This window comes from Rhinolophus ferrumequinum, chromosome 12, assembly GCF_004115265.2.
Source record: "Rhinolophus ferrumequinum isolate MPI-CBG mRhiFer1 chromosome 12, mRhiFer1_v1.p, whole genome shotgun sequence".
Taxonomy (NCBI): Eukaryota; Metazoa; Chordata; class Mammalia; order Chiroptera; family Rhinolophidae; genus Rhinolophus; species Rhinolophus ferrumequinum.
The window spans coordinates 25755866-25773672 of record NC_046295.1 but is presented as its reverse complement, the minus strand read 5'-3'; the positions used below and the strand labels follow the sequence as shown (position 1 = coordinate 25773672).

General features: G+C 35.1%; 1 pseudogene; it reads right to left on the bottom strand.

The window, feature by feature from the left end:
- The window catches only part of LOC117031508 (elongation factor 1-alpha 1-like), a 28567-nt pseudogene extending 11240 nt beyond the window's left edge, over positions 1 to 17327 (bottom strand).
- Positions 17328 to 17807: the final 480 nt, after the last annotated feature.

The following is a 17807-nucleotide window of genomic DNA, read 5'->3' as shown; positions in this document are numbered from 1 at the left end:
ACTTCTTTTGGTCACGAGTTATAGAAACTCACACTAAGACTGGAAAAAAGAAAGTAGTATATTGCTCATGTGATTAGAATGTCCGGAGAAAGACCTTTAAGTACAGCTGGGTCTATGGACCCAAATCATATTCAACTTCAGTTTGTCTCTGTATCTTCTTTTCTGCTTTTCTCTGTTCTGGCTTTAACCCCAGCTGAGTTCACTACTTACGAAGATCCATGTAGCCACCTAGGAGTCTCTTCCTTCCAACTGAGCTATGTAGTAGATTAGTAGATGTTCTTGGTGTCCTGTCCCTATCTTCTTGGCACTCTTAGTTCCCACATGTGTCAGTGGCTGCTCATCCTGGGCAGCTGCAGTCTCTGCCTGGGAGCTGTCTGTGGCTGGTGGAGCAAGGGCAAGCTGGAGTGTGGGGAGTGAATGTCCCCTGGGGTAGCCCTCAGCTGTAAGGTATGTTCTACACCATCACCCAGAAGTTCCCAACAAGACTGAGCTCCAGTTCCCCAAAGCAGTAATCTGCTCAGAAGTACACCCTCAACTGATTCCTTTTCCTTCCCTCATATCTCTTCCCTCTTCTCCTATCAGTGTTTCTTTGGATCACCTTTCAAATAAACTACTTTCCCTCAAATCCTTGCCTCAGGGTGTGCTTTTATGGAAATCCAACCTAACACAAGCAGTCTCAAAAAAAAAAAAAAAAAAAAAAGACAGACTTTTGCTTTAGATACTAGAGAAAGATGTTAAGTCTAGGCTACTCTGAGGGCCTTAGTCACATACCTTCTGTGTTGCTAAGGAAAAAACCAGTATGTATCTATTTCTTACATATATGAATGTGTCTATTATCTAAGGAGTAATACTCGTACATGTGAGGCAGGCAAAATGTGATATCTCCACAAGGGTTTGGAACACCTCATAAGTGAAATATAACTGTATGAGGCAGAGGATAAGGGATGTCTACTTCTGGCTTTATAGGGACAGTGACCAAATTATTAAACTAGTCACATCCTCCACAATTGTTTAGAGTAACAAGCTGAGTCTGAACAATCCAGTCTTAACTGTAACCTATTTTTAGGCTATTAATTTGATTCATGTATCCTTATATTTAATTAGGTCCCTTTTCAAACATGAACTTTAAAAAAAACAACACATGGAATATAAATTTATAGACTATGGGACAAAACATTTTCTATTAATATTGGTTTTAAACAAGGTATCTGTGAGACTGATGAAATTCAGAATCAATGGAGAGGATACTAGTAGTTTGGAAGTACAGATTCTGGTAGATTTGTGGACAATATACATTGAACTAAAGAAATTTTAAGTCAATTTGGGTGGAAAGCACTAGAAGGACTCTATATGTATTGTGACATCCAATGGAAACATAGAAACGCACTAGGATTTTTTGATTTTTTTCTTTTGACGTCTGAGTCAAACCTATACTCTGGAGGCTTATCTCTATTGAAAAGCCACTAAGTCCTGGTTGAGACCCATCCACGGGGTTCTTTGTGGAGTCAGACACAAAAATAGAAGCATGTAACTACATTGAAGGTTTTAGTTGCTGACTGGAGGAGATAGAGAGTAAGATAACTTTTCTAAGACATGTATGTATCAGAAATAAGCTACGCAATGTAGAAATTAAACCTGGAGCAGAAAATGGTCATAGTGAATAATAAGTACTATGATTCAAAGCAGAAAATTCATCCTTAATAATATCAATACATTTGCTAGTTAATAAAGCAAGGAGATGCCACCACTCGTTGAATATAGCTGGGAGAACCTAAGTAAATTTAAGTTCACCTCTGAAAGCTTGGAAATAATTCCGTTAATGAATTCACGGGAAGATATAGGTAATGAAATTCATACGCAGCATTAAAATAAAGAATTGACTCTCCTGACACTAATTACACTAACTGGAAATAATTCCTTTAGCTCGCCAAGGGTAGACATATGAGGAAGAAGTTCTGTATCAAAAAATGAGTCACGTGCTTCACATGTACATTGTCATGGCTTCTTAGGTACAATCTACTGAACAGAGCGCAGATTCAGCAGAGCGGAAGAGATCATTATCCACCATCATAATACAGAACAAACAACATAAACAAAAACCCCTAGTTTTAAGAGGAAAAGTGTAATCTATTTGAATAGCTCAGAGTGCCTAGCAGTCCTCTGACTGAATATTATAAGACAAGTGCATGATGATCTTATAATAATAAAAGGAAATTATGCAAAAGTTAATACCTTAGATCTACTTTTCCTACTTTAATTTCTCTTGGTTCATAGGTAACATTTTCATAAATATACGCTTGCTGTTTCAATTTCCAAGATATTTCAGATTTTAATGTCATTAAGGGGTGAGAGACCGTTGAAAGACTGTTTATGTTCAGCTTAACAGCTTTTGACAGTGAAGACGCCAAAAGTTGGAAATATTTTATATTTTAAGAAGGATTAACAACACTTTATTCATGGAATTAAAGCAAAACAAAAAATTTAAAAACCTGAGAGATAAACAATTATTCTCCCATAGACCTGGAGGAAGAGGATCTGATATGATCCCAGGACAGATGTGATCAAAAAGTCGTTTTGAGGAATTTCAAGTTCTTTGATGACTTGCAAAGTGTTCTCTAGGTTGTTTGGGGGTGGGGAATGACAAAGAATGTTAGCTGTATAGAGAAGCACACTCAGCGTCAGCTCCCTGAAAAGGCAGAGTAAAACACCGCCATAATGCTCTGTGAGTATGAATCTAATAGCTTTGGGAAAAAAATGCCCAAGGTCACACCTAGTAATATCACCTAGCTGATCCTCAACTATAAAACCAGAGTTAAATAAGGAGGTTTTCAATGTTCCTTTTAACCCTAATGTTCTCTGAGTAACCTTCCATGAACAGAATTCTAATCTTTTATAGACTACAGGGAATTTAAAATAAAATGAACATACCATACCTCATGAAGCTATTCAGTTAAATGAATCATTTATTGTAAGCCATTTTGGGAAAATGTGTTTGATGTTCTATGCCTTCTGAAGAAACTAACAGTACCTTAGCTCTGCCTTGGGGTGGTTTTAAAGGGGAGTGGATGTGGGTGTGATCAAACATGACAACACTATGTTACCTCCTCTTCAATAGCTGAACTTCAGAAATAGCTAGAAAGAGGAAGGGTTTTCCTGATGCTTATGCATTAAAGAAAACTGAGACTCAGAATGCCAGGATTTTGTTTGACTTTTGGCATTGATTTGAAATGTAGCCTAAAATAATTTAATAATCTCTTTATGTGAGTGACTTTTTTTTTTTTACATGCAATATTTTATAGCAAGGCCGAGGCATGGAAGCAACAATGCTGTTTGTAATTATCATTATGGTGTTTGCTCAGGGACTCCATTTGACTCAAAAACTCAACATTCCAACAGTAAAAACAAATACACTTTCGCTTTGGAAATGCATTTCTTATACTCTTAGGTAAGGCAAGATTGTCTGTTGGACATTTCAGAAGGTGAAATTTCATGTGATTTCTCCAGATTTATTAAGCTGAAGAGGCTATTTAAAGTTCTGTTTTTCTAATTTTCTTTATTTCTGACATTCAAACTTCATTTCAATTAAATCTTACTAAACAGAACAAAGCATACCTTTATCTGCAGGTTTCAGAAAAGAGCTATAAAAGAGGGAAAGAAAAATGATCAGTAAAAGATTGTATATCATGTTTAAATATCAACTCCTAACACAGTGTCAGTTAATAAATATAAAATGGTGCTAAGGTTATTTCTCCTTCAGAATTAAATCATGCAACCACAGTTTTTTTTGCCTCACGGAACATTTTGAAAACAAATCTTATTTTAAATTTTATTTTTTTATCCAGAACATTTGATTGAACTTTAATTTTATGGCCGTGCATGTGAAATCAACTGGCAATAATAATAAGAGCAGCTTCTTATTTGTAGACACCGTTTTCATAGAGGGCTTCCTATTATTATTTTCCAGGCCCTTACATTAACTGATTCAATCTTCACAAAACACTTGAGTCAATACTATTGCTATTTCATTTTAAATTTTAGAAAACTATATCACAGAATGTTGAAGAGTAAGGCATTCTAATCTTACAGCTACTGATGGCACAATTGGGGTTTGAATTTGAGAGTCCAACTCCACTTTTCTCAATTCTATGAACAGTCTCTACCCTACAGGAGTGTACTGATGCTGTGGGACTGTATTACTGTATATAAATAGTGATTTTATCACCATCGTCATCTACTATGATACATTCACGTAAAGTGTCAACAGCTCTGAACTGAAACACAATACTTGGATGAGAGCTGGAAGATACAATTTTAGTTCTGGCACTTCTCTTAACTTACTGTTTGGTCTAGAACAAGTCACTTAACTTCCTTGGGCTACAAATTTCCATGGGATGGATGCATAAATAAATAAATACTGTAGAAATATGGCATTGATAAACCTTTTACTGTGTGATTAAATGCAGACTCTATTAAGTACTTAATTTGTCTAAAAATAATCAAGGTGACCTTATCCAATTTAGTAGGAAAGTAAATTCCGTTGCTATAAAAATATAGAATAAAATGTACAATGTTATTTCATTGACCTGATTTGGATTTTTGCTAAGGACCAGGCTGTTTCTTAAGAACAAACAAAACAAAATGAAACATCAAGATATACACCACAAGAGGACGTGTGAGCAGTAACAAAAAAAGCAATAGGTCACCTGTTTACACTTTTTGAGTCCAATATTTCTTAACTGAAAAAAAAATTATAGGAATAATGGAAAATGTTACAACAATGATATAATAACCTCATAATATTATAGCTTAATCAAGACAAGGAAAGAGGCTTTTTTTCCTCCGACTCACTAAAGCTAGAATCACTTGGAATAGAAGCCTTATTGTATTGATTGAATCGATAGGCTTGGATGTATAACATGCTTCAGTCTCGAAATGGTAGAAGTGGCCATAGAAGAGGGTAAAAATTGCCAGGGGCTCTGAGATTTTGGTCCATCATTGTTGGGAGAATAAGGACCAACCCACAAGTAGCAACACAACATAGGAACTATTGGATGTTAGATGCATTATAAATATCAGGTTTTATGGGTTTTTTTTGGTACTACTTTTAGTATTTGTAAATGGGAGAATGTAGGTAAACTGGACGACTACAGGAAACATGCTTTCTGTAGTAGAATTTTGGAAGAGACAGGGGCAGATGCTCTACGTTTGTGTAACGGCATCCCTGCAATAGTGATCAACAGGAATAAGGGAGCATCGTCCTCCTACCATCTTCATACTCTGCCATCTCTTCTGTGATCAATTAAAGCAACATTTACTCATATGTCAGGAAAGGAAAGAAGCCACTGGAGTCTTCGGGTGTGAAGGGGGCATTAGTCTTTAGTTTAGACACATTATATAAATAAAGTTTATCAAAGCATCCAAGTTTTCCAGAGACACCATAAAACCTATAGGACAAAGTTCTGGGATACACAGTATTCAAAAAAGGGGCCTGAGTATCACCTTCTTTGAAAAACAGTTGGCAAATGACACGTTTAGGAACAAGTCTTGCCTTCTTAGAAATACCACATATTCCAAAAAGCTTTTATAGGCTTTATGGACTAGGAAACAACCAAGTGAAACAGATAACAATATCCCAATTTTTCAGAAGGGGAAACTAAGGCTCAAATAAACTGCAGATTGTACAGCACTGTACAACCCTAAGGAGAGCTAAGATTTTACGAAAGTATTTTGTTTTGAAATGTAAATCCATTCTTATGCCACTATACTAGTAAAAATTAATGGGTCCTATAAAACTCCATGATGATATAAAAAATATCTTGAGGAGTAAGCTCAGTAAATTTTTTTCCCCAAGTAGAAGACTTTACTTCATGTAAAGGAACAGCAATACCAGCAGGTATTAAATTGGATCAGCTTAAGTTTGTGTTTGTATGTCAGCGGTTTGTTTTGTTTTGTTTTGTTTTCCAATTTGATTGGAAAATAATTGTCATACATCGCTGTGTAACTTTAAGTTATCTGGCATGATGGTTTGATTTACACATACTGTGAAATGATTACCACAACAAATTCAGCTAACATCCAGCAAATGATTTTAATCTGTAATTCATTAAGAAAAAAATAGCTGCAGATGTGGTAATGAAACAATTTTGTAGAATGTATACAGCTTTTTTCCTTTAAAATATATTGTAGGGTGTCAGATGGGCACTTGTCTTATTAGGGAGATCACTTCAGGGACGGTGTAGATACCTGAAGGGTCAGGTATCTACCACTGCACTATACACCTGAGGCCGAAGCTGAATAACAATGAATGTCAACTATAATTTAATATATATTATATATAATAATATAGTATATTACATATATAATAATATATTATAATATATATTATATTAATATATTAATATAATATAGTCATTATATATTACTATATCTAATATAGTAATTAATATATTATATCAATATATTATAATTAATATATAATATATTAATAATATATATTTTATATATATAATATAATATATAATATAGCATATTATATATATAACAAGTTAATATATTTATATATATGGTTACAGGATATGGAGTACAGCATAGGGAATAGAGTCAATGGAATTGTAATAGCTAAATACGATGTCAGAAGGCCAATAGATTGGGGGAGGGGGTTATCACTTTATGAGGGATGAAATGTCTACTACATTGTTTTGTACACCCGAAACTGATTAAATAAATAAATGCCAATAAAAATATCTGGTTCTCAAATTTAATCTGAGATAGACGTCTTAGAGACAGAATATCTGAATCTATCGCCAAAGTGTTAATTTCTCAGTCAGACACGTTGTGATCCACTACCACTGTGTTGTTGGCTTTATGACTGTACTTACAACTACAGTATTGCTTTGGTCAAAGTAGAAAGATTCTGTTGCAAGGAAAAATTTTCAGACTTGTTAAAAGAATAGTTCATTTTAATTGATGATATCTTTATTTCTTCTTTGCTGTAGGCCATATGTTACAGCAGAAAGAATTTTTATGTGAGTCAAGAAGACCTGGAATTGAACTTCTATTCATCCATCTACCATCTGTATGATAATAATAGAGCTGCTGTAATGGACCTCTCTGACGGTCAATCAACAATCTCAGTCTTCCTTCATCCCTGCCTATTGCCGGCTTCCTCTGAGTTCTGCCTGCCTGCCACGAGCTCTCATTTGCTTTGCTTGATCCATCTCCAGTTTTCTCCTCTGGACCTGTGGGTGTACATAATCTTGAGTTATGGCCATTCCCAGCCAGACTGATGCCAATTAAGCCTCAAGTGATAATGCTGTGGGATTAGAAATTCTGGACCCTGATCATCAGTCTGGATACCTTGGCCATTACGTATTCTCTCAAGACTTTCTGCCAAAACTTGGATACTGTAGCTCTTCTAGGCCCCTATTCTGACTCCTCTTCTCTTTTCTCTCTCAGTGAACATGCAGTATAGACAAACTCATGCTTCATCAGGGTTCTTAGCTGTCAGTCTTAGCATTATATATGCTGCTCTATTTCGTCATGAACAGGCAATGACTCAAAATACATACTTAAAAAACCCTTTTATATTTTTGATCTTTGATTTAAGATCTTATGCAGATTCAATCCTTTCCCTTTAAAACTTTCATATTTGTGTTTAAGGAAAACAAATATTCAACAAAATACAGATTTCATAAATATATAAATGCACTTGTTTATTATATACACTATTAATATCTCTCTCACAAATGTTCTTGCACCTGTTCCGAATATTCTGTTTGTCTTTCTAGGTATATTTACCATAATTCTCCACCTTGTGCCTTGACCCAGGAGGCTAAATTCTGCATATTTCATCATTAGGCTACGTGCCTCTCTGGCTTTTAGTGTCTTGGCCAATGGAAAGCTTCATTGACAGGACATCAGCGTGGGAGAGCAGAGAGAGATTGAGGGATTTGTTACCCATTTCTCAGCAGGCAGAAGGTAGTCAGAGGCTGTATTCCTTTAGGTGGGAAGTCCTTTTCTGACACAACAGTTGTCACTAGGTCATGAAAACCACTGTATCTGCTTTCCCTTCCTGGCCATGGCTAGTCCCTTCTTGGCTTCCTTAATCCTGCATACCCTTTTGTAAATAGAACCATCATTAAATTCTACTTATTCTTTTTATATGTGCCACCTGGATTTCATAGGAGCCTGACTCATACAGTCTCCACACACCAAGTTTAACTGAGCAATGTCTACTGCAAGTGATTGGCCCCTTTTTTAGAAATAATTGGTCCCTGAACAGAAAGGGAAGAAGAAACTGGTAGAAATAGTTTACAGCCATTCTGTCAAGATTTAAAAATGCAATTTAAGATAGCATATCCTATAGATACATACAGATATATAAAGTAGTCAAATTTAATAGGACACTTATGTTTTAATGATGTTTAAGACAATTCTATAAAAGAATATTTGAGGGGAAAAAAGGAATGAGTGATATTTTTCCTTTCTTATTCAGTGTCTTTCATACTCAGATTTTTAAATATCTTTTTCAAGTCTTAGAAATTCCCTGCTCATACTCAGGTCTGTAACTATGATCTTGGGAGTCTAATAATTTTAGGTTTTCCCTTTCCCTGTAGCCCCCTTGGAAGATGCATCAATAAATCATCACTTACACATCTTTTTTCTTATATAACTGATGAATAGCACTCATAACTTCTGAATAATCAGGTGAACAATCATGTTAGACTTTCAAAGAAGATATTGTGGCCTTTACTTGAATAATCTGTAAAAGAGGACTTTTTTCTGAATACTGCAATCATTAATTAGAGAACTTTGTCCTACCATCCAACTCAAAATTTCAGCTTTAGAGACATTTCTATTTTCGCTATATCAAACACCTTATGATCAATCAATAACATTTGCTTTAGTAATTATGTATTATCAAACGTTTCCAGTTTTCTTGAAAGGTATTTTGACAGACTTTCGAAATGATAGTATCGCAAGATACTGTTGGTTGACTGTGGCAGCTGAGGCTGTTGGCTTTTCTCCAAGACTAGTTTTCCCTTCTTTCTGAGCAAATCTCTAGCTCAGTTCCCAGGCTCTTGTGATCATTTATCGTCATATGACCGGATTCAAGCTTACTCTAAGGGTAAATGATGGTTTTTTCTAAACCTGGCCTAGGAAAACCTCAAACCATGCAATCCTCACGCTCTTTCTTTTTCTGGCTGAATTACACAGAGATAACCAACAACGTGACCATGGAAGTTATGTGTGAAAGACAGTACAGAGACCATCAGCGTGGGTTGATGAATAACTACATGGAGCAGAGTCCCTTTCTGTTTGGCTAGAATTGTCTTTTATTGTAACGAACAAGAAATATACTTCTGTTTTGTCTGAATCAACACATATTTGGGGTCTACTTGTTACAAAGGTTAACCTACACTAACACAAACACTAGGACTCAATTACTTCTTTCTCATTGACGGTTTCCAATGGTTTGCAATCATTTGTGTTAGTGAATATCCTTAACTCTGTATTTCACCCTAAATACTACATCTTTCTTTCCTTTTACATGAAGGTTATCAAAAAATAAGTCTGTTTTATACACATTTAGTAACTACTTAAAGAGAGTCTTATAAGATCCATGCATTCTGCTAGGCTTTTGGGATAAGCAAAAACAGATATATTCCTTGTCTCACAGATCTTGCTGACTTGTGAAGGAGACAGACATTAATCAAACAATGGAAGAAAATAAATAAATGTTTACAATTGGAGGTAACTATTAAAAAACAAAGAGTACTATGAAATACCTGCTTTGGTATGGATGCCGGACAATTCTTTGATAAAATGAATGAGTGAAATCAGTAAAAGGAATAGGATTAAACCAAGTTTTTAAAAAAGGGTGGAGGCCGCATGTCAAGCAGCAGAAATACCATGTGTAAAATTCCTATGGATGGAGCACACCAATGCAAGGACTTTATAGGATGCCACTGTGCCTGGAGCACAGCCAGCTGTGGGAAATGAGATAAGGCCAGATAAATTGATGGGAACCACGGGATGCAAAACTCCATTGGGCATATTCTCTTTTCCCATTCCCTTTGTAAGGCATTGTAACCTGACTTCCACATATTCAGAAAACTGGCTTTGCCAATGTCACCTATCATTTATCAACACTGTTTTCCACTATTATTGAACATTCCCTCCTTAGAGTTACTTTCTCTTCCACTGGAAACTTTAGTGTCTCACACTCTTCATTCATTTCTTACATTATGGCAGATTGCATTTTCCAAACATTGTCACAGCAGTAATTCCAATCATGTTCTTCCAGAGCCTTGCCACTACCCATCAACAACTGAAGTCTATTTCTTCTTTCCTTGAAATGACGTAAGCTGTTTGGCTGCCTCAACAAGCAGAATGTAGCAAAAGTGATGCTACTTCATGTTCAAGGCTAGTTCTTAAAATGCAATACAACTTCCAGCTGGCTCTCTCTTGAGACCATCACCCTGGCATCCAGACAGTATGTTTTGAGGAAGCCAAAGCCACATGGAGAGGTCACAGTTAGGTGTTCCAGCCAAAAGTACAAGCTAAAGTCTCAGCCAGCAGCCATCATCAACCTCCAGATATGAGAGGGAGCAAGATTACAAATGATTCCAGCCTCCAGATTTCAAGTTGCTCTGACTGACGAGTGAAGCCAAGATAAGCTATCTATCCCTACCAAGCCCTGTCCAAATTGAACATTTATGAGCAAAATAAATGCTATCATTGTTTTATTCCTCTAAATTTTGGAGTAGTTTTTTACATGGTAATAGGTAACAGAACAAATGTTCTAATTATTTCTCAATTTTTTTTTAAGGTAACAGTGTAGAAAACTGTTTTCTTTTTCTTTTTTCCAATTAGCCTGTCTTGAATCATCCCTATCACTTTCTAGCTATGTAAACGAGTACAAGGTACTGTACCTCATTTTATTCACTTCTCAAATTGGGAAAACAACGATAAATCTCATGAGATTATCATAAAGATTGCATGGCATAATTCATATAAAGCATTTATTGTAGTAGCTGGCACATAAGTGCTAAACAAATGTTTTATTTTTAACTCTGAAACTTTGGGGTTTCCTGGCATTATATCCATGATTCTATTAACTTCTTATTTGGTGTGTTCTACCCAGAATCATATTCCCATTGCATCAACTATTACTTTTTCCAAGTGACATATTATTTCCTTTGATTTAAGTAGGTTTTTAGACTATAGTTAAAACCAAATTCATATTATAGTTTTTCATAATTGTTTTATATGCTGCAATATCTATTTTCTTCCTTTTTCAACATATTTGATGATGTTGATTTAAAAAAAAAAAAGAATCAGGCTGTGCTGAGCACTTTAAATAAAAGTATGAGTCATCTTATAGTTAGATGATTTCCTGGTAAAATGAGAACCAAAGAAAACCTGAAACTGAGGAAGAATGAGATAGCAATTTGAGGAAAATTTAATTTTTGATAAAATTTGTTCAGAAAAAGAAAATATCCTTTTCCAAACGAGGTAAAAGTTGGACAGGTATAAAAGCAAAAGTATAATTACCACTATTAAGAATGGTTAAATGGTCACTTAAATTGTGTTTGTTTTTAAACTCTCAGTGATTGCGATATTTGCTTCTTGTTTTATTTTCTAACCTACTTGACATGTTTTTCTGAAAAGAAATGCATATTTCTTATTTTGAATTAAAGAGTATTACTTAGAAAATGCATAACTAAGTCTTTAAATCAGTGCTCTCATAAAGAGTAATCCATGAAAGTGACCTCGCAGAGTTGGCATGTTGAAAGTGATTTCTTTTTTATTTAATCTTATTTTATTTTATTTTATTTTATTTTATTTTATTTATTTTTTTTATTTTAAGAAGGGTGCAGCTCACAGTGGCTCATGTGGGGATCAAGCCTGCAACCTTGGTGTTATCAGCACCAAGCTCTAACCAACTGAGCTAATCGGCCACCTGAAAGTGATTCTTAATAGCACAATGAATCCTCCAAAAGACTAATCCAATAAGAACGATGTCTGTGAAATTTCCCATACCTCACCTTGTCAGATGTAGTCATGTGCATCCCTTTCTGGTTCAAGTCTAATAACGGCTAACGTTACGGGGCACTCCCTATGTGCTGGGCTCTATTTAGCTGATTTAATTGCATTCACTTTCAAAATAACATAATGGTACTATTATCATTTCAATATTTTAGATGGATAAATAGGCACAAAATGATTAAACATTATTTAAACCTAACTAAATACTTGGTACCTATCTAAGCAGGTACTTGGTGAGGGACAGGTTTGAATGACCTTCAAAGCCCTGCTTGTACGTCATTGTGACACTTAATGGGCCAGGGGCTCTGCAGTATGAAGTCCAAACTCTGGCCCCAGTCTTGTTGCCTACCTATCTCTTCCCTCTTTTTCTCTCTGTACCGTCTACACTCCAACTAATCCAAAAAAGTAAACATTTCCCAACTGCACTCTGCATTTTTTTACCCCATTGTCTTTTTTGAAAAACTTACAATGTAGTATCATTTTCTTCCTTTTACTTTGTCAAAATTCTAACAATTATTGTCAACTCAGTTAAGTGGTGTCTTCTCCATAGAAATGTATTTGAGCTAGCCCTTTTTATGAGGCGAAAAAGAGTCCTTTTTTTTTAATTGATGGAAAATATATTTTTAAATAGTTGTTTTATTTCTCAATTAAAGTTAACATACAATATTATATTATTTTCAGGTGTACAACAGAGTGATTACACATTTATATAATTTATGAAGTGATCATCCCAACAAATCTAGTCCCCATCTGACACCATACATAGTTATTACAATATCACTGACTACATTCCTTATGCGTACCCTACATCCCCATGATTGTTTAGTAACATCAATTTGTACTTCTTAATTCCTTCCCCTTTTTCATCCATCCCCTCCAAACCCTCTCCCATCTGGCAACCATCAAAATGTTCTCTGTATCTATGAGTCTGTTTCTGTTTTGTTTGTTTATTTTGTTCTTTAGATTCCACATATCAGTGAAATCATATGGCATTTGTCTTTCTCTGACATACTCCACTCAGCACAATACCCTCTAGGATCATCCACGTTGTTGCAGATGGCAACATTTCATTCTGTCATATGGCTGGTAATATTCCACTGTATATATGTACCACCTCTTCTTTATTCATTCATCCACTGAATAGCCTATTATGTTCCTTGATGATGTCACACTAATCATGTTTTAAAATATGAATGATTCAAACCTGTACAGCACCACTGAGTTGTAGACACTTCTTTCTCTTTCCTCAGGGAATATCCTTATTACCTCTCATGTATTAAATCAATAGGTTATATCCTAAGCTTCCTGAGTATAGGAACTGTTGTATCATCTTTTTTGTTGTTATTGTTTCCCCAAAATGACTTGCATAAAGCCTTGAATAAAATCAGTATTCAAAAGCTGCTGGTTTAACTTAAATTGGGTTGATCATCACATGGCTCTCTACAACACAGCAAACATGCTAAGCAATTACAAAGAATCACTGTTCATAGAAACCTGATGCAGAATCTTTTATATTAATATGTTTGGATATTCTAGTTATCTAGTATCCATGTAAGATACATAAAGTAGCTGATGTCAAAATTATTTTGTGATAAAATGTGAATGACAAAAATGTTTCCAATTATCCAAATATATTATCAAAGATGACTCAAAGACCAAGTTGAGGTAATCAAAAAGCTGAAGGTTACAGTGCTATTTAATTAATCTAAAGTAAGTTTGACATTCAGACACGATAATCCAATCAGAAAAAAACAAGATTATGTTTTGTGCCTTGAGATTATTCAGTTATTTTTCTCCATTCTTCATAATTAACTACATGCAACCAAATACATTTTTTTCAAAATAAATATGTCACAGCATATCTTCTAAAAATAACATAATAAATGTTCATCTCTCTGATAGCACATTTGCATTTGGTGTGCTCTACACAGCTGACTAATTCATCTCTGTGGCAGATGTGTCAAGACAATAATGACATTTTCCTCACTTGGTATTTGAATTCTCCTAACAACATTTAATTTTATAGAAGTACAGACTTGTCCTTAATTTTCTTAGTGGTCATCAGTCTTGTACTTCTTCTTTTCTTTTTTTTTCTTTTTTGGTGTGTGAGGAATTTAATCAGACTATCCTGTTCAATTTGTCTAATATGTTCAATTCTTTCTTTCTCACTTGCTCACTCAAGAATTGATGAACTTTTACAATTAAAATGTTCATCCATAACTCAATTAAATAAAAAATATTTAGTTGATCTGATTTATTATGCAGTGGCCTAGAACGTAACTGATTCAACAAGTACCACAGATATCTCCTGCTGTGCTGACACAGAGCCACTGGTATCACTTGCAGAAACCAACTGCTTTAGCATCAAGAGAAACATCCCCAAAGGCAAAAAATATATTGTGGCTCAACCCTCTATCCCAGCATGAGTGGGAGTGTTTGATTACATGTACTTTCAGGGAGTTGCATAAACCAGGTGGAATGATCAGGGAGTGCTTAAGTTTAAGCACCACTGCAAGAGGGATACTTACCACATGAATTTACCCTGCTGTGCAGAGCCACACATTTCAATCACTTTGAGTTATTAGCTAATCAGTTTGAATGCAGGTTTTTTAATGGTGCTTAATCAGACTCTTATGAAAAATATTTTTATGCAAAATAGTTCACCAAAGAATAGTTCTACAATTTATTTTTCTTTTCTGTAGCGTATGTTAGAGATCTGGCCTCTTTAGGTAGGCTTCTATACACAGAAAGGTGAAGATTTAATATGCTTGGCTTTAAGATGCATGAAGGAAAGCCCATGAGAACATAATTGCAGAGCTTCCAAAAGAGGGCCAGGGCATACATTCCATGGAGAAGAAGACGCCCAGCTCCCAAACCTTTTCCTAACCCCCTTTTTTTTCTTTTTAAGCTTCTTCCCACTTTGATCCTCATCTAAGCCATCCACTGTGGCTCTTAGTCTGTTGTTTGTCATCACTTTGTCCTGACCTGGATAACTATAAGTGATTATGATTATTCTCCCAAAGCATCCCTTGCCATTCTCAGGGGCTTTATAATCCTTTGGAGTGCTTTTGTATTTTGACTGCAGATACAGTTGCTGGTGTATAGGCATCAAAACGCCTTTTAAAATTTTTGTTTTAAAGAGTGATGAGGCTTATAATGTATATATTTAATGGTACAATGTTTTGATTTATTTTCGGGGACGATGTTTGAGCAATTTTAACAGTTGATGGAAATATGTCATTTCTGCCTGGGAGTTAAAACATTGACTAAAGCTTGCCTCACCAACCAAGGCAAAAGTTTGTTCTGCTGTGGTTTGGATGTGCAATAACTATATTGCGTATGTGTGTGTACACATATACACACACACATACACGCTCAAACACATAGAAGTTAACAATCCATAAATTAACTAGATTTTTTTTCTTTACATATTGCCAACAAAATGATTTTAATATATCCTTGGACTGTACTGGTGAATCGATTTAGTCCAAACATTAAAATAAATAGTACTTTATAAACGTACTATAAGTAAGGTTTAGAAGCATATGAGAGTTCTTGATTTACTTAGGCACTGCTCTCACTCAATATAAATATGGCCTGTGGCTGTGTACACTGCATACATCATTTATACTATTCAATAACATCTGATGCATATTAATCAGGCTAAAATAAGAGAGAGGAGGCTAAAGAAATTCAATATAAACATGTAGTAGAGTGAACTTTCTGACCTCCCTTTATTGAACAGAGTGAAATCTATTACTTAGAATTGGGCAACAACAACACAGGAAGGATTTGCTACAGGGTTATCAGATTTCATAACAATCAGTGACAATGATCAGACCATGCTGTGAATTTGAGAGCTGAGTTTAAATTAAAATGAAATGCCCTAGATTAGGCATTAGATAAAGTTGCCCATCATACTATTAATTTTAATTAGATTCTCTGCTGCCTTGTATTCTTTGATCTGAGCTAAGTAATTAAGCCCATTTTACTTTCTAATTGGATTATAGGGCATATCTAGCTAAATTCGAATATAAGAGAATGTATTGGTCCTAAACATATACTGCTTTGATGTGGGTATCCTGCCTATAGAATTGTGCTTTGCATATAAGAATGCATTTTAAAATTTATTTGACTATAGCAATAGTGTTGGTCGTTCCAGGGAGATTGTAAAACATGATTTCTTACACTGACGTCATGTCCTGCTGATTCCTTATTTTTTAAAGCAGAGGCTTTTGGAATCTGGAAGAAAGAAATTTTCTAGTGCAAAAAATTTGAATGATTCCATCACATCAAAAAAGTAGTTAGGGGTCCAGAAGACAAAATGTCGCCCATTTAAAGAGAGAGATGTCAAGATAACTCTAGACTCTGATGGATTATGATTATGAGCCAGATGTATGATTTGATGGTGCAGCTTTATCTTACACCAATTGTCAGACTGTCGAAACTTTGAATTTTATTTGGAAGATGACTTTTGAGGTAGAAAATAGGTATAATAGGTAAATTTGATTGAGCACTTACAATATTCCAGGCACAGTGATAAACATTGTACATAAATCATCTCGTTTAAATTTAACATTGCCTATTGGAGTCGATATTTTACTTCAATACACTTTACAGAAAACTGAAGAATAGAGGCTTCCTGTGACTTGACCCTGCTGCCACGTGTCAGATGTGAGGCTTGAACCTGTGTCTGGATGACTCCAAAGCTTGTGTATGTTTTAACCAATATCCCTCTCTGCAGCAATTCTAATTTAATCACAAACTTTAGGAATCTGCTTTGGACTCCATTTTCCCAGCTGTAAAACGGAACCTGAAGTGCCCTGAAACTCTTAGTAGTGCTGTATAGATTCGAACCATTCATATTTTAAAACATGATTAGTGTGACATCATCAGGGAACACAATAGGCTAGTCACTATTTTTTTTCTGTTTTTGAAAAGCCACAGCTACATATAAGAATTATCTGGTGCTTGAATAATAATAGCATTTATTTGACACATTGATAGCTTCTGCACTGGTCTCTTCTTGCTTCCCTGTTACTCTCTTATGGTTTATTTCCATCCCAAGAGCCAGAATGATCCAAATAAAATGTAAGTCAAGTCATGCTAGTATTTTGTCTAAAACCTAAATGGTTTCCCACTTCACACAAAATATCACTCAAAGTTTTCTTTGTAGTTACAAGGTTCTCCATTACTTGACTGCACAACCTGTGTGAGTCCACGTCATATCACTTACCTGCTTCCCACACTGATTCAGTCAGACACACCTCTGGCATTTCCTCAAATACCAGCAAACATTCTTGGTCCAAGGCTCATTCTTTCTTCCCCATACATACCCTGTTTCCCCAAAAATAAGACCTAGCTGAACAATCAGCTCTAATGAGTCTTTTGGAGCAAAAATTAATATAAGACTCGGTCTTATTTTACTATAAGAACGGGTATATAATATAATATAATATAATATAATATAATATAATATAATATAATGCCAAGTCTTATATTAATTTTTGCTCCAAAAGACGCATTAGAGCTGCTGGTCTGCCTAGGTCTTATTTTCGGGGAAACACAGTATACATGTCTTTCTACTCCTCTTAATTCAAATCTCAGCTCAAATATGGTCTTCTCTGAGATGCATTCCCTGACCATCCTATACCAAATAATACGAAATTGCACACTATTCATTATCACCCCTTAGTCTGCTTGATTTTTCATTAAAACATGTATTATATGACTATTTATGTATTTACTTACATATC